This window comes from Triturus cristatus, chromosome 6, assembly GCF_964204655.1.
Source record: "Triturus cristatus chromosome 6, aTriCri1.1, whole genome shotgun sequence".
NCBI classification, from domain to species: Eukaryota; Metazoa; Chordata; class Amphibia; order Caudata; family Salamandridae; genus Triturus; species Triturus cristatus.
Window position 1 is genome coordinate 307,480,315 of NC_140589.1, and position 21,810 is coordinate 307,502,124.

The following is a 21,810-nucleotide window of genomic DNA, read 5'->3' on the forward strand; positions in this document are numbered from 1 at the left end:
ATTTGGAGCTGGAAAGATCACTCTTTTTGTCTGCTGCATCATTGCAATTGGATTTGAGGATTTTTGGTATAGGATATTTTACAAGTAAGTGGTTGTTGTGTTTGTTTGATTGTGGGCATTGCAGTTGTTGTAACTACAATTTATGTTTGATAATTAATTATCATCATTCCTTTTTTTTTCTTTATTAATTTTGTGGGTAGTAGTAGTAGGCCCGAGCTAGCCATGGGCATGGCCTCATGGGTGTGTGTGTGCATGATGAAGCAACTGTTCCTTTTGTTGTTTTTTGAATGTATTTCGTTTTCAAGCACATTTAGGGCATGGATGGCATTGGATTGAGTTGGGGAAGTGTGTTTTTTGGGGTGGCCTTTGTGATGTTGTTGGGCCTGGCCATGTGGCTGGTGGCCATTTTGAAGCCTAGGCCTGCAAGCTTGCCTGGCCTTGTCTGCCAACAGGCCTGCTTTTTCATCCACTAGGATCAGAGCAGATAGCCACAGCTTTATTAATCAAGTGTTTTCTGTGTGATCTGTTGAATTTAGACATCATTTAGGGCATGGATGGCATTGGATTGAGTTGGGGAAGTGTGTTTTTTGGGGTGGCCTTTGTGATGTTGTTGGGCCTGGCCATGTGGCTGGTGGCCATTTTGAAGTCTAGGCCTGCAAGCTTGCCTGGCCTTGTCTGCCAACAGGCCTGCTTTTTCATCCACTAGGATCAGAGCAGGTAGCCACAGCTTTATTATTCAAGTGTTTTCTGTGTGATCTGTTGAATTTAGACATCATTCAGGGCATGGATGGCATTGGATAGAGTTGGGGAAGTGTGTTTTTTGGGGTGGCCTTTGTGATGTTGTTGGGCCTGGCCATGTGGCTGGTGGCCATTTTGAAGCCTAGGCCTGCAAGCTTGCTTGGCCTTGTCTGCCAACAGGCCTGCTTTTTCATCCACTAGGATCAGAGCAGGTAGCCACAGCTTTATTAATCGAGTGTTTTCTGTGTGATCTGTTGAATTTTTAGACATCATTTAGGGCATGGATGGCATTGGATTGAGTTGGGGAAGTGTGATTTTTGGCGTGGCCTTTGTGATGTTGTTGGGCCTGGCCATGTGGCTGGTGGCCATTCTGAAGCCTAGGCCTGCAAGCTTGCCTGGCCTTGTCTGCCAACAGGCCTGCTTTTTCATCCACTAGGATCAGAGCAGGTAGCCACAGCTTTCTTAATCAAGTGTTTTCTGTGTGATCTGTTGAATTTAGACATCATTTAGGGCATGGATGGCATTGGATTGAGTTGGGGAAGTGTGTTTTTTGGGGTGGCCTTTGTGATGTTGTTGGGCCTGGCCATGTGGCTGGTGGCCATTTTGAAGCCTAGGCCTGCAAGCTTGCCTGGCCTTGTCTGCCAACAGGCCTGCTTTTTCATCCACTAGGATCAGAGCAGGTAGCCACAGTTTTATTAATCAAGTGTTTTCTGAGTGATCTGTTGAATTTAGACATCATTTAGGGCATGGATGGCATTGGATTAAGTTGGGGAAGTGTGTTTTTTGGGGTGGCCTTTCTGATGTTGGTTGTCTTAAAGACATGCTTTTGTTGTATGTGTCTGGTGTGTTGGTTGGTGTGCAATGCATGCACCCTGAAGACCTTTTTGGGGCCTGTGAATGTTCGCATTTCCATTTTGTTGCATTAAAAAGGCAGAGCAGTGTGCTTTAGCATGCATCCTTTACCTGGCTTTTATAGGCCTTTTGTCAGCTCCTGGTGTTTCCGAGGCCCCCGGCTTGTTTGTGATTTGTGAGTGTCCATGTGGGTGGTGGCCTTTTTTGGTGTTTTGACTGTGAGTTATTAGTGTCCTGCTTTTGCCATAGGCCTGCATGGTTTTCCTATTGGCTATTTGGCTTACTGCTTCCATCCATCCTCCCCCTTTGCCAGCAGCAGCTCCATGGATGCTGAGATGCTCAAATAATTTAATGGTCCACCCCACTTTCATTACATTTTTATTTTGGTGGTTATTATTAACTTTCCTATCCTTCCTGAGAGTGTAGTGTGTGGCTGTACACAGTAGTATAACATACCTCTAGTTAAAAAAAAAGTCATAAATGGCTAGACTATCGTTTGTTTGCACTAGTACAGTACTAAGTAACTGAACCACAACAACAAATGCAACATTTCACTGATGTTCTTCTCCTGTCTTATTTGCTTTTAGGTGCACAAAAGACAGAGTAGGAGGTGTCATCAGCATCACCCGGCTACCTGTTGTACTGCCAGCCAGACAGAAGTCCTGCTGCCCATCACGTCCACGTGTGACCAGAACTTGTTGTGCATCTGCATCCTGCCTGACATCTGAAGAAGATGGCCCCAAAGAAAGGTACCAGGTCCAGTACCAAGAAAGTTGCCGGTGAGAAGAAGGAACAGAAAAAGGAAGTGCCATTAACCACGACTGGTGGTGTGCCGGCCAATGTTTTTTTTGGCACCAAAGCGTTGTCCGGGAACCAAGCTGGGAGCAGCACAGCAGTCCAACCCCACCAACCTAGGCCCAAGGGCTTTAGTGTCGCAGAGGTAGCCAGTCTACTAACGAGCAACGATGTTGAAGAAATGTCATTACCGCAAAGTAGTACACAATCAAGTTCAATGCAGGCGCAAACTCAGCAGATCAGTGTGCAGCCACCGCAACAAGAACAGCAGCAGCCACCGCAACAAGAACAGAAGCAGCCGCCGCAACAAGAACAGAAGCAGCCGCCGCGACAAGAACAGAAGCAGCCGCCGCAACAAGAACAGCAGCAGCCGCCGCAACAAGAACAGCAGCAGCTGCCGCAACAGCCCACCATAGTAATTGTTGCTCCTGACGTAGGGGCATTTCAGGAAATCGAGCTTCCTGCAGACAAAGTGGAGCAAAGTCAAAACACTGTTTCAGAAGACCTATTGTCTTCCAGACCACCAGCAAGGAAAAGGAGGCTTAGTCCACCATCTTCTTCTTCAAGCCCCGCTTCTGATGATGGTGATGACACTTGGATCCCACCAGCTCGGTCTGAGAGTGATATACGCCACAAGACAATGCTTCTGAAAAGGAAGGTCCCAGAAAAACTTAGAGTTATGGAGGTAGATGTAGAAGAGGGGGGTGATGATGTTGATGAAGACGAGCCAGTCATCACGCACATTACTCCCGCCCCAAAGGGATTGGAGACCGACATTCTCACCCTATCCAGAAAGGCTGCTACTGAGCGGGATGTAGCACGGATCTCACCAACACAGGTTACACCACCACTACCTCCAGCTGCCATATTTTCAAAGGCCCGGCAGGGACCTACATCCAGCTCAACCATCTCAGTAGGAAGTGGTAGTAAAAGTAACAGTGTAGGTGGACAGGGTCACATATTTTCAAGCACCCCCTAAAGTTCATCTGGTGTTGAAAGTGGCACATCCAGCAGTGCCAGAAAGTTCTCCTCCCCAGTTTGGGACTTCTTTTCTGTTAGCGCCAAGGAGGAGAATGTTGCTATATGCTCAATTTGTCAGCAAGGTGTTCGGCGTGGTAAGCTTGGTACAAACTATGGTACCGGAGGACAAGCAAGCCATCTCAGAATACACCACACTATCGTGTGGGAGGATCACCTACTTAAGTTAAAAGAAAGTAGAAAAACTAAACCCATTGAAGTTGGTCAGGATTCAGAATCAGGGAGCGATATTATTGTGGTGGCAGGTGAAGAACAGGGAGGCATTTCTAGCCCTGTCTCCAGTAGTGCAGTCACTGCAGTGGTAACGCCCACATCCTCCTCAGTAACATCAGAGTGGCACCGCAGTAAGAGCCATACTTAGAGTGTGGGTGAGACACCAAGGCGACCGGCGAGTACCTCAATGAGACAATCTGTGTCGTTGAGCCTTAGTGGGTTAATGAAAACAGCACCACTAAGGAAAGTAAGCCAGCCTACCATTGAGAGCATGTTTAGGTTGGAGGGGCAGTTCCAACGCAACCACCCAACGGCACGATTGTACAATGCGAAGCTGGCTAAAATGTTAGCGCTGGACCTTCTTCCTTTTTCATTTGTGGAAGGGGTGGGTTTCCTTGAATTTGTGTCTGCCATCTGCCCGAAATGGAAAGTTCCCAGCCGGTCCTATTTCGCAAGAATTGCTGTTCCGGCAGTACATCATGATGTGCTGGAATTGGTTGGACAAGCTTTGGAGAAGAGTGCTGTGCACAATATCCACCTGACAACAGACATGTGGAGCAGTTGCCAAGCCACAGATTACATGTGCATCACTGCACACTGGATCTCTTTTGTGGGGGTTAGAGATAAACTATCTGCACGAGGTGTTGTTGACACAGCTGCGATTTTTGAAGGTACTCGGAAACATCCAACTGTAGCCATGTTCGCCATGGAGAAATCTCATACGGCTGAAAACATTTTAGAAGAGTTTCGCACCAAGGTTTTGGAATGGCTGCGGCCCAGAGGGCTTGGTATTGGTTTTGTTGCCACAGACAATGGCAGTAATGTACTTAAGGCCATGGAACTTGGTTCCTATTTCAGGGTTCCGTGTTTGGCACACTGCATAAACATTATAGTGCAAGACTTTCTGAAAAAAGAACCCATAGTCAGCAATTTACTGGCCATCTCCTGAAGAATATGCACTCATTTCAGCCATTATTTTAAAGCTCGGAAGCAGCTGAGGATCATCCAACATGAATTTAGGATGCCAGTCAAGGCACTCATCCAGGAGGTGGCAACCCGTTGGAACTCAACGTATTACATGCTTGATCGTCTGTACGAACAGCACAGGTCCCTCCATGAATATGTCTGGTACAGAAGCAGTGATGCTAGTGTTAAAGGCATGACCCTTCAGAGGGAGCAATGGACCCTAATTAAATGCCTGACTGAGATGCTGTCTCCTTTTGAGGTCTTCACACGTGAAGTCAGCAAGGAGGACTGTACAATGGGCCAAGCTATCCCATTGTTGCAAATGCTAGAGCATGAGCTGAATAATGTGTCTGAATCCTACAAAGGTGTAGAGGACAGAAGGCAAGCCCATGACTTGGTGGAGAGCTTATCCAGGCGCTGAACTGAAAATGTAAGGATACAAAATAAGATGTTGTCACAAGAACATTACATTTGTGCCACAATTCTGGATCCACGTGCAAAATTATGACTAGTGAAGACATTCCTTGCTTTTTCCGACAATGATGTTGCCCGCTACAAAAGTTGTATAGCTGAAGCAGCCATTAAGTTTGAAAATGAAGGGCTGCTAATTAAAAGCCCGCCACATCAACCCACAACAAGTACTGATACTGAAGCAGGCCATGCAGAATCAAGTGCAAATTCGTCGGCTGAGGGCAGTGCGGTTGACTCACAATCACAACACTCACCATCACTATCGACTACAGAAACAAAAACTGGATCATTAGGCCGAGTAAAATCATCATCATTACAGGATTGGTATGTAAAGATGGGCTATTGTAAGCACAGTGCTGATGCACAGAAAAAACAGCACAAAAGCTTACCATCAGCAACCCTGAACATTGAGCGGATGGTCCAGGCCTATCTGGACGACCCAACAGAGGTGTACGTTGATCAAAACACATTGCAGTATTGGTATAGGAAAAGGTCTGAATGGCCACAGCTCAGCAGGCTGGCGATAAGCTATCTGGCTTGCCCTGTCGCAAGTGTCTCTTCCGAACGTGTTTTCAGTGCTGCTGGTTCCATTGTAACATTGAGAAGGACCAGTCTATCTCCAAAAAACGTGGAGAGGTTAACAATGATCAAAATGAATCAGCACTTCATACCACGAATTACACAGTACATGAATCAACAGAGGAAGATGAGGACAGCGGCTCAGGTGACGGAAGTATTGTGTCAGATGATTACCTACTACTGGAAGAACCCCCAGAGTTTGAGGACGAGCTATACTTCCCTGACAATTAGGCTCGCACTTACTGTCTTCCTCCCTTTTTTCCCCCTTTGTTTATGTGTCTGTCGTTCCAGTTATAAACTTGTGAATCGCAACAAATCCATTATCACCATCTTCTACTCTTCTAATTTAATATACAAGTTTCAGGTGTCTGCCATTTGACAGTACAGTCCTCCGAATCCAGCTCCTCCGCTCGATCATACTGAATCTCCTGCTCAATTCCATTTCCCTCATGAATGATGATTGGATGATGGTATCAACAAATTCAAACTTTCCTCGTCCTTCCAAAACAAGTGGACCATGAATCAGATGACTACTATAGCTATCCTCCTTTCAGAGCCGAGAGAGACTTGCCATTAACTGAAAATAAGATGGAACAGGTAATGATTGATGCCATGCATTGGACGCAGAGTCGCAGACTGAATGATTTAGATTTTGTTGTGTTTGTTGTGCATGAATTTATGTAATTGTGCACTGCCACTAATCAACTTTACAGAACACACTAAACTTAACTCAAGGTGAATTCAATTTTCCCCTTCTTGCAAATAAGAAATGTGTACTTCTCTTGCATCTTGGTGATACATTGCTTTTAATTCAATACAGGAAGGGGACTCACTCAATCTGCGCAATGCGTATGACTGTGACACAACAGCACCATCCATGATGATGATGGCGAAATAGACGGCCCGTTAACAAGATGAGATGGAACAGGTAATGATTGATGCCATGCATTGGCCGCAGAGTCGCAGACTGAATGATGTAGATTTTGTTGTGTTTGTTGCGCATGAATTTATGTAATTGTGCACTGCCACTAATCAACTTTCTACAGAACACACTAATTTTCCCCTTCTTGCAAATAAGAAATGTGTACTTCTCCTGCATCTTGGTGATACATTGCTTTTAATTCAATACAGGAAGGGGACTCACTCAATCTGCGCAATGCAAATGACTGTGACACAACAGCACCGTCCATGATGATGATGGCGAAAGAGACGGCCAGTTAACTTAAGATGAGAAGGAACAGGTAATGAATGATGACAATTAATGGCATGCATTGGACACCTGACTCTGAGCTATTGGTCTTTGTGTTTGCGTTGTTTGTTTGTTGTGCACAAAGTGATGTCAAAGTGTACTAGTAGTAATCTATCTTTCTGTACACAATAAAGAATGACTCAAGTCAGTAATATTTATATTTCTACTCTTGTTGTGTCATAAAAATGTTACTTATACTGCAGGCCGATCTTCAGTCAGTCAGTAAAAGTATCAGAGATGATGATGAAGTCAGGAGGATGTTTCAGGAGTGGCATAAAATGGAAAAGCCTAAAGGTAAACACGTCAACAACAACCACAGCAGACCCAAATGTCTGTGTAGAAGTTGAATAGAGTGTAGCGGTGGGATGACTGCAGTGCATTGATTTTACTAACTTAAACTGTAAAATGCTATGTTTGGAATGGATAATGTGCTTTGCGTTTGTCCAACTCTTTGAGAGAAAAAAAAGGACTCTAAAGTGTTAACGTAGGATGTGCTAATGCTAAGCACTGTGGGCCTGCTCTCTCCTGTTACTGTTGAAGGTCAATGCTGGAAACAGACTAGAGTAGAGATGATGCATACATGCCACCTCGGAAAGTGTTCTTGTTGCACTACACCATCACTTGTGCATTTGTTTTCACTTTCTTTCACAATATCCCCTTTGGTTTTCCATCTACAATTACAGGCCGGGCCTTGCCCTAAACTTTGTAAAACATTACAATGCATAATAATTACCTTACCAATCCATCACCTTTTTTTTTTCCAGCCGGGCAGTGGCGAGGCGATACACCCAAGATTGATGGACGAGAGGAGCAAGAGGAATGCCGAGATGCAAATCCAGTCCACATTTTTGACCGGGATAAGACAGTAACAGTATCCACTTTTATCTTCTTTTAAATAATTTGATTAATATCTTGTATACAATCTTTACAACAGTGTGTTTTTGGAGTTGTTATCATCATTAGGTTTGACCTGTGTTTACGTTTCTTCCCTACCAATATTAAAAATTTCTATTTGCTATGTGTTAAAGTATTAAGGCCGGAACAACAGAACAAGAACTAGAAGTGTATGTAATCCGGGTCTCTCTTCATCATGCATGCATTGCCTTTTTCTCCCTTAACATATGGATATGGTAGTCTTCAATGATTGTCGTTTGTTTGTCTATGTATGCATACTGTTTTTCTATGTCAAACCTTTCCCAAAAACCCCCTTCCCATCCATTCAACAAACCCTAACCCTCTTCCCCCGACTGTGTGACTTATTGTCGAGGTGTAACTTAATTAATGTACACCAATACTTAATAACACACTTGCTGGGGCAGATGTGGTGAAAGCAACACTACTTCAATTTCAAGGCAGAGCGATGATCTTCTTCTGCTTGGCCACCCATGAGTAGGATATTTCAGAGGCTATTTTATTTAACAAAGGAACATATACCTCAGCATGAATTGCCGGCATTGATTGGATTTGTTTGTTGTCATTCCTCATATACAGCACTAACTGTTAGACTGTAGGCATAGTCAAGTGACTCGACACAACTATAGTTTGTAACTCTGTCTAGTAGGCTATCCTCCTAACCACCATTCAGTTTTTTTGTCAAATATTTGAGCATATTATTGTTGCTCGGTAAGTTCTGTACTGTACTTCATTCAACTACTCCTCCAACAGTCTCTCAAAGGCGATTGACTGTCTCCTTTTCTTTTTTTGGAAATGCTGCCGCCCTGCCAGTGTCTACTACTACTACTATACTACCACTACCACCACCCCAATCATGGCATGTATGAAAAAGGAAACCATCTTCACCATCCAGCCAGTGCTGTGACACAGTTGGACATAAACATCAAGCACCGGTAAGAGACAAGTTTGGGGGAGGCAGAATTAATAATGGACATGTCAATGATTTCGTTTTCACACACCGGTACAAAGAATGCATAGACTAGATGACAGACTGAAAGTACTAGAAGGACCAGTCAATGAGTGAGGTGTGTCTCTCATCGATCTGTTTGTGTCTTATACAGTCAGCCAATTATTGAAATCAAACACAGGCTATGGGCGGCCATGCACCAGCAAGGAAACCGTGTGATGTTAAACAGTTACCCCACCTACAAAACATTAACAACATTGCATGTAACATAGAAAAAAAATTTAATTTACCTAAACAAAAATAAACTAAACCCACAAAAGCTGACCCACCCCCCTCCCTAACCCCAACCACTGTCCATAATAGAAAAAAGTCTGTAACGCCCAAACGAGTTAAGAACAAGAATTAAAAAAGGGGCAGACCAGGATGACAGGGACTAACTGGTGGGGCGGGACTCGAGGAGGACACACATCTGGCGCATCTCGCCCTCTAAATGGGCGATGCGGCGTCTCAGGGTGCGGCAGTTGCAGCCACAGTGGGGGGGGGCACTGGAGATGGCACGGTGGCGGCGGGCAGCCGCCAGACGGTGGCGCCGTACCGCTGGAGGGTGATGGCTGGGGCCCGGGCCACGGGAGGAGGCTTCCTCAATTGCAGCCGCAGTCTCCTCCTCCTCCTCGGCTAAGACCACCAGCCGCCGGTATTCTCGCTGGATTGCCTCCAGCTTCCGGCGACGTGCCTTGGCGGCCAACTCCCTACGATTTAGTTTAGGAGTAGCTGTGTATCGAAAAGAAAAAAACAAGACAATTGTAAAATATACTCTTAGAAAAACAGTAAGACAAGTTAATTATTTATACACATAGTGGCATGGTAGAGTAGCACTATAAAGCACAGTAGTACATAACATTTTAAATCGCGCCCGTCCTTCTTCCTTCCACCCGTCTTTCACTTTTTAGTTGAACAGTGCACCAGGTGCTCTTCTCCATAAAACTTTCAAAGCGGAGTTGAAATTAGATAGATGAGGCCATTGGTTACTCAATACTCCCGCTCCTATGCCAATTAAAAGGATTCTAGTCTTATAGTTCACACTTCAAACGTTCACAACAACTCATACTTACTACTTCCGACATCGTATGGTGGGCGGACTTTGTCCGCCCACCATCCTCACGCTAAAAAGGGTGGGGGTCCCGTGGGGACAATTAATTAGGATGATGCGCCCTGCACAGTGGCTGGCGCATCCTGTTTTTTTTACATTCTGGTTGGCGGTGCCGAAAGCAATGCTAAAAATACATGCTGTGCTGCTTTTCCAAGCACAACATGACGGGCCCCGCACGGAGCCTGTCACGTTTTGCTTGGAAAGGCGGGGGGTACCATAACATAGGTAGGTACCCTCCATGGGGGCACCCAAGCATACTCTGCAATGTCTGCATGCCTTTCCGTGGCGGACGGCAATGCCGCCACGCAAAAGCATTCCAAAATGCAGATTATATGGCTGGCGGTGTGTTCAGAGAGACACCACCGGCATATTGAACCCTTTTCCGCCTGGTCGACATGTGGGGGGTCTGAATAATTTCTACAGGGATGGCGGAGGTTTGCCCCTGCGGTGTCGGCAGTGAATTCCAGCCGGCCCAGCGGGGGCAATACGCCCACCATCCTAATGGGGCCCTAAGTCACAACTGTACAGTATACATATACATACAGTACACCCTTGCAGTGAGTGTGCTGTCAAGTTCAACAATAGTTAAGGATTATGAATCTAACTTACCACCGCCTGTCACTGGTGCTGCCACTCCCCCTACCGCTCCTTCGTCGGTATCGGCAGCAACTGCTGCATCCTCTCCCTCCGCGTCGCCTTGTTCGCTGGCCCCGGCACTGGTGGTCGGTAGTGCGCCTAGAAAACATTACACATTTATTAGGCGTCATATACACCTCCCCCCTATTGATCAGTTGCAAGGTTGAAAAATGAGTTAATACTAACATACATCACTAGTACAAATCAGGTAGTAGTAGAGTAGACACTAATAGTTATATATGATCATTGTAGCCATGCTACCATTTTACCTTTGTGGCTTTTATTTTTGCACATGTGACGTTACCTTTACCTTGCAGCTTCTTAAGACACCTTTGAGCCCACATGACCTGCCTCACACTGCTACTGTCTAGTCTACGCGCTGCGTACAAGCGGTCCACAACCATTAACAAGCCACTTTTTTAGGAAGTACTGGTGTACTACTGTTACTGTTAGTCCATATTGCTTATTCATAGATGCTACACTTTTTGGCACGGCTGAGAAATGCTTGCAAGTTGCAATATACTAACGCACACCATATCTTTTTTCGCATTACAGACGCAAGATTTCCTTCTACGAACCAGAGCTTCTGAATGATGCAACAACTACCAGTACTAGGTTCTTCTAAGGTGAGGGGTCCCTTCACTCACATCTTCTTTTATAAATTTATATAAACTAAATTGCTATGGGATGGTGGTGCTGCCTTCCACCACTGTTCAGTTATCATGATTTAATTCCCAACTGTATAAGTGTAACAATGTATATTGTTTTAATGTTATTGATTTTCCGGTTGGTGCTGCTAAGAAAACAGTGTACAGACCTTCTCAAATTGAAATAAACATTTTGAACTTACATAGACTTGGTGGTATTTGGTGTGGACAAACATACACGAGTGAGCAAATTAAAGTAAGGGTGTGCATGTGAATTGCTTCCACGACTGAGAGGTTGGGTGTGTTATGTTCTGGGTTGTCTACTTGTTGGGTATCTTGGAGGGAGGGTTCCGAGACCTAATAGTTATGACAAGACAGTACTATAGTCAAGCAGTGGAATTGTGGTGGGTGCGGAATTTCTGGTTGAGGTGTGCAAGGAAGGTCCAACCTACCATCACCAACATCCTATTTTTTGGTGCAAATGTATGTGCAAGATCCCTACAACAGTAATATGTCCTATAGGGTATCATATCAAAATAGTAATAAATCTGGTAGGGCTGTTGTTGCTGTGAATTTTCAAAGCCTCAAGATCAATAAGAGTAAAAGTAGTACAAGACGACGACCCAACGGATTGGACTCTATGGCTCGAGCTACTGGTGAATATGAGTTTTATATTACAACCTTTCACAAAGAGTGGCACTGGCCAACTGGGCAAGACTAGCTACTACAGTACAGACAGACTGATAGTATGTAGTAGTAGTAGTACTCAGAGTCATCATAGCGGAGGCAGGGATAAGATTTTTGAAACCGTACAGATCGAAGGATAATTGGTGGTGAAAAAATAGCATTTGGAAACCAACAATAGTTCAGGAAAAATATGGGGCAGTAAAAGTTATGGAATAAGAAATATTATTAAAAACAAGAAGACTTACTGGGGCCAGCAGAGGAGCCCTCAGCGGTGTCCTCCTGGTGGTGTTGTTCCTGTCCCGCCGACTGCCCAGTCCCTGTCGGTCTGCCCCTGGGTGCTGATGAACAGGAAAGATATAAGAAAGAGACAAACATTGATGGATGGTGTCAAACAAATACAATTTTTTTCAACAACGGTCAAAAAACACTTATGTAAACAACAATTGCAATAACTACATTGACCAATCTCATCTGGTCAACATGTAATATCGGGGGATTCGCAGTTCGACTACTTAAGTTACAATTTATCAACAGTAATCCAGTCTTCCATTCTGATTCCAGAAAACTAAGTTACAACTAAGCCTAAGTACAACGTACCACCCAACCTAGCCCACCTATTCCAGGCATGCCAATTGTACATTAAGTATGCATTTCCACTGTATTCCTCAACAATGCGTATGGTCAAATCATGGAGGACACATGAACATGACTACATTTTTTGTATACACCAAATTTTGGTTTGATTGATGCTGATCTGCTACTGCTAAGTAACTGCTAAGCCTACCACCACTCATTGAACAAACTAGAAAAGGTTCTAAAGACTGCCGTACTAGCAGCACGTCACGTAACTGAGTGAGGGGGCATCACGCATACCATTAACAAATTAGAAGCTCATACAAAGTAGTGTACCTAAACATCAATCCGCCCCTATCTATTAGTGACGGGACAAAGTAAGGAGTGGACTAGAGTCACTGTAGCATTACGTAACTTAATTTCTCTAAAATAAACTCGTAAAGAATCACGCTAAGCAAGCGCAAACGCAAAGCTTCAAACAAGTAAGATTAGTAGTAGCGCAGAAGAGCACCATAATCACAGAAGACTTTTAAACGTTATTAACCTGGAATGTATTGTAAGCAGCAACATTCTAGCTGGTTGGAAGGAAAGAAAATATTCGCAATATATAACACAGAGCAGAAGAACAGACACAAAGTTGTAGTAATTAAATATGTACTCACCAAGCCCCGGGACCTCCACTCCTAGCAGGTCCAGCAGGTCCTGCTCACGGTCCAGGATGTCGGACCACCGGTACGTCAGCTGTGCCTGGGTGCGCCGGACCCCAGAGATGGCCGACACTGCCCGGCGCACCTTCCCCCACCACTGCCGACGCTCCTGGAGGCCGTACCCGGACCCAGGCCTGCCACCTGCTGCCAGGGTTGAGGGGAGGTGGTGCTGCACAAAGAAAATTAGTGCAGCCAACTCCTCCTCCCCAAATAAGGCCCGTGCCTGCACCCCTTGTGGGCGCCGCCTTCCGCAAGGAAGGCGGTCGCGGCTCTGGCTGCGCCGGCGAACAGCCCTACCCTTGGACATGGTTCTGGGGACGGGGCGGGAAAGAAAAGGTAAAATAAATAAAGGAGTAAAGGAAATAAATAGCAGGCAATAGAAAGAGAAAAAGTAGCTAAAAAACAAAAAAAAAGTAGACAAAAACCAAAAATATAGAAGCAGGAAAATAGTTAGAGAAATAATAAGTAATAAAGATCCAAAAAAAGTGGCTATAAACAAAGGATTGAAAGGATTTTGGGAGGATTGAAAATCAGGCCCCAGAACCATGCAATAGAGTGAAAAACAAGATGGCCGCGCCCATTGCGACCACGTGCGCAAGTTTGCGCAATATTTTCTCCCCGAGCAAGCAAAAAGCAACGCGATCAAGTAAAAGCGGTCGCGAACAGGAAATTTCGACCGCGAACGGGCGCGAACATGCATTGCGCGACCCGGAACAGGAAGTAAGCATCGCGAGAGGGCGGGACAAGTGAAAACAAGATGGCCGCGCCCTTGAGCAACCGCATGGGTAAGTTGGCGACCCGCGATCACGCAAAAAATACCGCAAACAGGCGGGAAAAAAACTTCCGCGTCTTCGCGATATTTCCGGCGTGTTTGCGGAGATTTTTAGCATTTTCGCGATAATTTGCGAAAGTTAATTTCGCAAATTCCGCCCACCTATACCTTTCCACTAACCCTGCTGATTGTGGATGGAAAGCAGCGTGGAACTTCTGCTTTATCCCCAACCCCTTCAGGACATATTCGACAACTTGCCCAGTAAAATGGGGTCCGTTATCACTCCATGAAAGTTTACAAACACCAAATCTAGGGAAAAATTCCTTCAAAAGCACCTTTGCTGTAGTGAGAGCTGTATTGTCCTTCGTAGGGTATGCCTCTATCCAGTTACTAAAGGCACATACCACTACCAAAACATACTTTAAGTTATTACAGCGCTCAAGCTGGATGTAATCCATTTGCAAAACTTCAAAAGGTGCGGTTGGCGTAGCAAACCCTCCTGTAGGAGTTTGTGTCCCTTTACCAGGATTATGCTGAAGACAAATCAGACAAGACTGCACCATCTTTTTAGCTGTGCCGGCAATTTCTGGATGCTCTCAAACTTGCATGAGCAATTTCGTTATCAAGGAGTCTCCAACATGTGCCGACCCATGTGCCATATGAATCATAGGTTGTAAATAGACTGTCGGCAATCTCCACTTGCTCATCTCTTTATTCCTCCAACAGCCCTCATCATCCAATGTTCCCTCCTTAGACCATTGCTCAATTTCTTCTGCAGAAGCAGATCTCTGCATATCTAGCACTTCCTGTCTGGTATCATGCCAACGTTAAGCCTGTGACTTCACTACGTACATAGACGTCGTGCTTCGCTGCATGGCAGTTTCACGGGCTGTTTGGTCTGCAAAAGCATTGCCTTGTCCTATCTTATTAATTACTTTCTTATGTGTGCTACATTTAACAATTGCTATTCTCTTCAGGTATGTTAAAGCAGTCAAGAGATTATGTACTCATTCTCCATGCATTATTTGCACCTTGTGGGATGTAAGAAAGCCCCTCTCCTTCCAGAGTAGCCCAAAATCATGAGCCACTCCGAACGCATAGCAGCTATCTGTATAAATGTTCACAGATAAGTCAATACTAAGTTCACACGCTCGTGTCAAAGCTATTAGCACAGCTGCTTGAGCTGACTTCTGTGGAATACGAGCTGTCTCAACTACCGTCTGAAGTGTTGTAATTGTATATGCAGCTGACGTTGTACCATCTGGTAACTTCAAACAGGACCCATCAACCCATAGTTCCCCATCAACACTTGAAAGGGGCATGTCTTGCAAATCGACATGACCCTTTGTCTGTTCCTCAGTAAGGAATATACAATCATGAGACTCCTGTGACTGAGACTGAGTCACCGGGTATGGCAACAAAGTGGCTGGGTTTAGTATCGCACATCTCTTTAGTGTAATGTGAGGGGCCAACAATGTCAATTCGGATCCTGTCAGACGAGCACTAGTTAAATACTGCGTCTTCGTCTGATTTAAAAGGGCATCAACCGCATGGGGTACTAGCACCAACAGCCAACAGCTTATGTGACAAAACTATCCCTTCATTCTGACGTATTGACACAGCTGTTGCTGCAACTGAACGGAAGCATCCAGGTAACGCACGAGCAACAGGATCAAGTACTGCTGAAAAATATGCACAGGGACGCTGTTTGTCACCGTGTGTCTGCACTAAAACTGACAATGCGCATCCATCTTTCTCATGTACATATAGTGTAAAAGGCTTCGTATAATCTGGAGTACCTAACACTGGTGCTGAACAAAGGGGTTGTCGTAACTGTCGGAAAGCAGTCTCACATTCATCTGTCCATGGGAGGGGCATTGGAGTATCTTTAGTCAAATGTACTAGCAAGGGTTTAACAATATGCGAAAATCCTAATATCCATTGCCTACAAAAAGAAGTAAGACCAATGAATGCACGGACATCTTTCTAAGTACGGGGCACTGGTGTGTCTAAAATAGCGATCTGGTGTGAGTGCACGGCCCTCCTTAGACAGAAGGTGACCTAAGTAGGTTACCTTCGGTCTACAATATTGCAATTTCTTTCGTGACACTTTGTGATGATGGGAAGCAAGAAAAGATAGCAAGGACAAAGTACATTTTTCACACTGTTCAGGGGTATCGGCTGCCAACAAGATGTCATCGACATATTGTATGAGAGCCACACCTTCAGGCAAAACAAAAGAATCAAGTTGTCTTTTTAATGCTGTACTGTAAATACTAGGACTCTCAGTGTAGCCTTGAGGAACTCTACAAAATCTATTCGATCGATTATTCAAAGTGAAACCGAACAAATATCGGCTATCAGGATGAATAGGGATCAAAAAGAAAGTATTCTTCAAGTCTATCACAGAGAATGTAGTTGCTGTCAGAGGAACCAAAGTAAGAAGTGTCGTTATGTCAGAAACCACGGGGTATTGTGGTGCTACAATCTTATGAGCTTCTTGCAAATCAATAATGAATCGGTAAATCCTAGTGTCAGTATCCTTTTTCAGAATAGGAAGAATCGGACTGTTACAAACATTGTAAGGAACTTCCTCAACAACCCCCACTTCAATGATATCATGGACAATACGTATGAGTGCTTCTTCGCCTTCCTGTGAAATTTTGTATTGAGGCAAACGTGGCAGCACAGCGCCCTCCTTGACACTAATGTGTAACGGTGGAATAACCATTTGCCCTACATCGGTGTCTGAAGTAGCCCACAAAGTACTAGGGAGTGAAGCTAATGCAATATCCTCTTTATCAAGACAAGCTCTCTCCATCACAGGATGGATGTCATTCAATCTAACACGTACACCTTCTGGAGAACGTCGTATCGTAGCCCTGAAATACTTGAGCATATCAAGACCTACAATATTGTCTGGTGTATTTGGGGAAAGCAAAAATGGACACGGAGCAGTAAATGTATCCACATGGAATGCAAGTGGTTGTGACAATGGGCTAAGGGAAGGTGTTCCATCGAAACCTATTGATGTAATGGTTAAGCCAGACAGGGCTGCCCTTGGAACCAATTGTTTAGACTAGGCGCTACGAGTAGCTCCTGTATCAACCAGAAAATGATCAGTAGAACCCAAAACATTCGCTGTGACATAGGGACCCCTCTGATCTAATGGAACTTCAACTGATTCCTTACCCCATCCTAGGCAATCCTATGCATAAGCAGAATCTTGAGAATCAGACGGCACATAGTCGGACATTTGATATTGGTTCTTTCTATCAAAAGTGTTAAACCCATTCTGCCCACGTATATTAGCATCAAACCTAGCACGATCACCTGTGCTTCCTTTAGGCCCTGAATATCCTGAACGATTTCTCATTTGTCCCCGACCACGTGGACACTGCTGAGCACACAGTGCTGGACAATCGGAAGCCCAATGCCCAAATTTCTTACAGTACGCGCACTGGTCAGCAGACAAATTCGAACGAGTATAAGAAGGGAAAGACGAACCATAAGATCCACGTCCACCTCTATCACTACCTCTAAAAGGCGGACCATAAGCCTGAGCCAACATAACCTTCGTTTTTAATTCTTTAGTCTTCTTATCCTCATTACCCTTTGCTTCTAATTCCTGGCGTTCATAATACTGAGCCATAGTCAAGAGAGAAACCGGGGAAGAGGTAGTCCATGAACTCTCACTGGCTTTTAGGCGACTAGCTATTCCTGGCAACAGATGTCTGCCTGTGTCAGCTGTCAATGACTGACCACTAAAATCGTGGAATGCTTCTTCAAAGCGTGTAAAGAAATCAGAGACCGATTCATCTGCCTTTTGCTTACAAGATGCTAAAACAGTCCAATCTATCTTTTTAGGGGGAATAATCGTTTTTAACTTAACTAATATAGCTGCGGGAAGATCTAGAATTTACTGACATGGCTTCTGTGCGGGTTCCCTTTCTACATACATTTGTTCTAAGTCTTTCCATAACGCCCCAAAAGCTGCACGATCATCAATTTTACGAACAGTTCTCTACATATCAGGCGGTAATATCAATCCGAAAAATAAATCAACATCAGGCAAAGTCATAGTACAAGAGCTAATAGCACCCTCAACTTCCTCATAAAAAGCGGCTGGATTTTTCCGCGGATCAGGCAATGCAGTTTTAAGTGCCATGACATCCGTCATATTCCAAGGAGTGTAAACCCAATTATAAATAAAATAACCCTTTGCATCGAAAGAGGCCTTATCATCACTTGTACCCTGTCCTTTAGGAGGAACATACAAAGGCGCGGCCTCCCGCATAGGTTTCGCATGAACTATCATAGTCTTATCTGTTCCGGAGATAGAAGCTTGTGCCATGCCGGTCTGAGATGTCTGTGCAGCGACGTCTGCAGCCTTTTTCTCCTCTCGTAAACGGACTGCATCAACACGCAGTTTAACCAAACGCCTGATTGTATCATTCACCTGGGGGAAAACAAAAAGACCATCACGCATTTGCTTACAATTAACTGCTACATCGTCGGGCTCTAACTCCTCAGAATATTTCCTAAACAGCTCAAGGACCTCTGCGGCAAACACCTCAGTAAAATACAGCTGCTCCCTTTCCTGCCACCCTTTCAAACTATCTAGAAGTTCAGAGGCGGGGGCAATGCTACGAACTGCTTTACGAGCAGCAGATCTAAGCTGGGTCGAACGCGCAGCGGTCAACATAGAACGAGTTTCTCGTGTCTTGTGTTCCTCCAAACTAGAGTCCTCATCTGACTCATGAGGGTCAGAAGGAACAGTATATGGAGGTGGAGGACAATCTAATAATAAGGAATCATCTTGTGGTTTATTAAGTATAGTATAAAGGGGCAACGAACAGCTCAAATCCATCAAAAGCGGATCCCCTCGGGACCCCGCACCGCTACGAACCCTCAAAGAAGTCGCTCCCATCATCATTCCCCCCCTCACCCATCTGATTAACGCTTCTTTTCAACAGGGAGTCGTCCCCCCTAGTTGGAAAGCGGCAGTCGTTAAGGCGTTGCTAAAAAAACCCTCCTTGGACCCAGCTGAACTGGCCAACCACCGACCAATATCCCTCCTCCCCGGGACCAGCAAAGTCGCCGAGAAACTGGTGAATAAGAAACTCTCCCAGTTTCTTGAATCCAATAATCTGCTAAAAAATTCGCAGACAGGCTTCCGCCCAGGACAGGGCACCGACATCGCCCTCCTGGCAGCAGTGGAGGAGGCCAGAGCGCTCTTGGACGAGGGAGGATCAGTGGCAGTGATCCTCCTCGACCTGAGCGTGGCCTTCGACACCGTCAACCAGCAACTCCTGGTCAAACGGCTCAAGAAGGTAGGAGTAGAAGGCACCGCTCTATCCTGGCTTTCCTCCTTTCTGGCCCAACGTTCCTTCCAGATATGGGAGAATAACACCCGCTCCTCCGACACACCCCTCCAATGTGGCGTGCCTCAGGGCTCCTCCCTGAGCCCCACATTGTTTAACATCTATATGTCCCCATTGGAGGAGGTTGTCACCCCGTTCGGAGTGAGCATTGTCAGTTATGCGGATGACACACAACTAGTTGTCTCCCTTTCCCACCCTAGTCAACAGCCTGCGGACCTATTTAAATGCTTGACGCAGATCCAAGGGTGGATGAATAACTCAGCCTTAAAGCTGAATGGTTCTAAAACTGACATTCTCCTTTTGGGTCAGAAAGGACTCACCTTCCCTTTGAACATCTGGCCACCCTGTTTGGGACCCCCCCCTGCCCCCAAACAGGAAGTAAAAAGCCTGGGAGTATGGATTGAAACAGACCTTTCATTCTCCACGCAGGCCTAAAAAGTAGCAGGCACCTGCTTCGGGCTACTCAAATCGATGAGAAAGATCCTGCCCCTTCTTCCACCCACATCGCAAAGACTTCTCATCCAAGGCCTCATACTGTCCAGGCTTGACTATAGCAACGCTATATACCTGGGCGCACCCGAAGCAACCCTAAACAAACTACAGAAAATGCTGCCGCCTGGATCCTCACGCACACCCCTGCCAGAGCTTCAGCCAAACCTGCTCTGAAGCTCCTTCACTGGCTTCCAGTAAGGGAACGAGTAATATTCAAAGCCTTAAGCCTGGCCCATAGACTACTGCAGAATCAGGGCCCCCCCATTCTGAGGAAATGTATACAACCGTATAAAGCCCCTAGATCCCTCCGATCGGACAAGGAGTCCCTCATCATCTTGCCGAGATTCAAGAAAGCCCGCACGGGTGGAAGGCGCTTCTCGATCCACACAGCTCGCCTATGGAACGCTCTCCCCCGAGACCTGAGGAAAGAACCTAACTACCTGCGATTCAGGAAACGACTCAAAACACACTTTTTTTTTTTTTTTTTTTTTTTAACCACATCTGTTTAAAATTGCTGTCCCCCCCCCTTTTTTTCTCACCCCCGACCCCACAGGTGTAGGGATCCTTAGCGCTGGGATACCTCAGGGTGACTACGCGCTCTATAAAAATTTCTAATAATAATCTAATAATAACAGCGTATTGGCCAGTTACCTGTAAATTGAGCTCCCTATCTTCTCTCTCTTTTAACTCTTTTATTTCTTTGTTCTTCAGCTCTAATGCTTTCACATAAATGTTCTTTCGCTGTACTTTTATTCAATCAAGGCTTGCTCATGCTTCATTCGTTCACGCACTTCTTTCTCCCACATTCGTACACAATCATAAAAAAAACATATCTTGCCTAGTCTTTCGCTTACACAGACATTGTTCCACATACTCAATCTTTCGTAAATCAAATGACCCATACATAGGCCAACGCAACTCAGGATCCTTACGAGTGTATTTATTCCATAATTTGCTGTACATTATAGAAGAAAGACCATGCTTAATATACATATCCCTATTAGGCGTCCCCTCCGGGGGGGCCGGTTGTGCTTCATCGAGTCTCAAATTGGTACCACTACAAAAGCAACATATCCTACGAAGTTTGCTAAAAACAGGCATGCCAAAAATAGTGCAGAATATGCAGTATTACAATCAAAGTAGCACTTAAGGTACCTTTAGTACGATGTGCCGTTCAAATCAATTCAAATAGAGAAAATTCTCCTCATTACCTGCCTAATATAGATTGCAATCCATATATAAATCTCATAACAAACCAAGTTGGCCAACACAAATTCTGAAATCCAAAAGCCACAGTAAGTGTTACAAAACTACCTTACCAATCCCAGGCATCAAAACCAACAGCAAGCGCCGCAGAAGGACACTTACCAATCACTTGGTGTCCAGGTTCCAACTGCCAAGTTCTAAAATCGACCAAATGGTCACTGCACGGCGAAGCAACAGAAGAGATCTCAGTCGAGGACCGGCACCACCTGGATGGTCAGATCAGAAAGAAAGGAAAAACGCTGTGGTTGCCAAGACTTGGGTCTCATCGGGCAGCGATCGCGCCCAGAGCGAGATTCCAATCCTTCGTCGCGACCAATCCTTTGGGCATCCGAGTCGCCGATGAGCCCCACTGGTTGGGCGCCAATTTGTAGAAGTGGACCTGAGCTAGGCCTACCAGTTCAAGGGGTTCTCCCTTCTCTGCACAGAGTCCTCAGACCAATAGGAAGAAGTTGGCACAGAAACTGGAATAGAAAATACAAAGTTTAATAAACCTCATGAGGTGGAACTACATTCACACAGCACCCTTCGGTACTGAGTGAAGTAGCACACTGAATAGAAAGAGCATGGTCCTTTTATACCCACACAGGAGCTGAAAAAAGGCGGTACAAGTACACATGAGAAGAGTTATGCACATAGATGGTCATACAGAAACTGCACAGTCGACAAGAAGGAGGAGTTAACAGTTTGCCAATGCTAGTAAACACATCCTGACAGTTACATACTACTAACAGCTG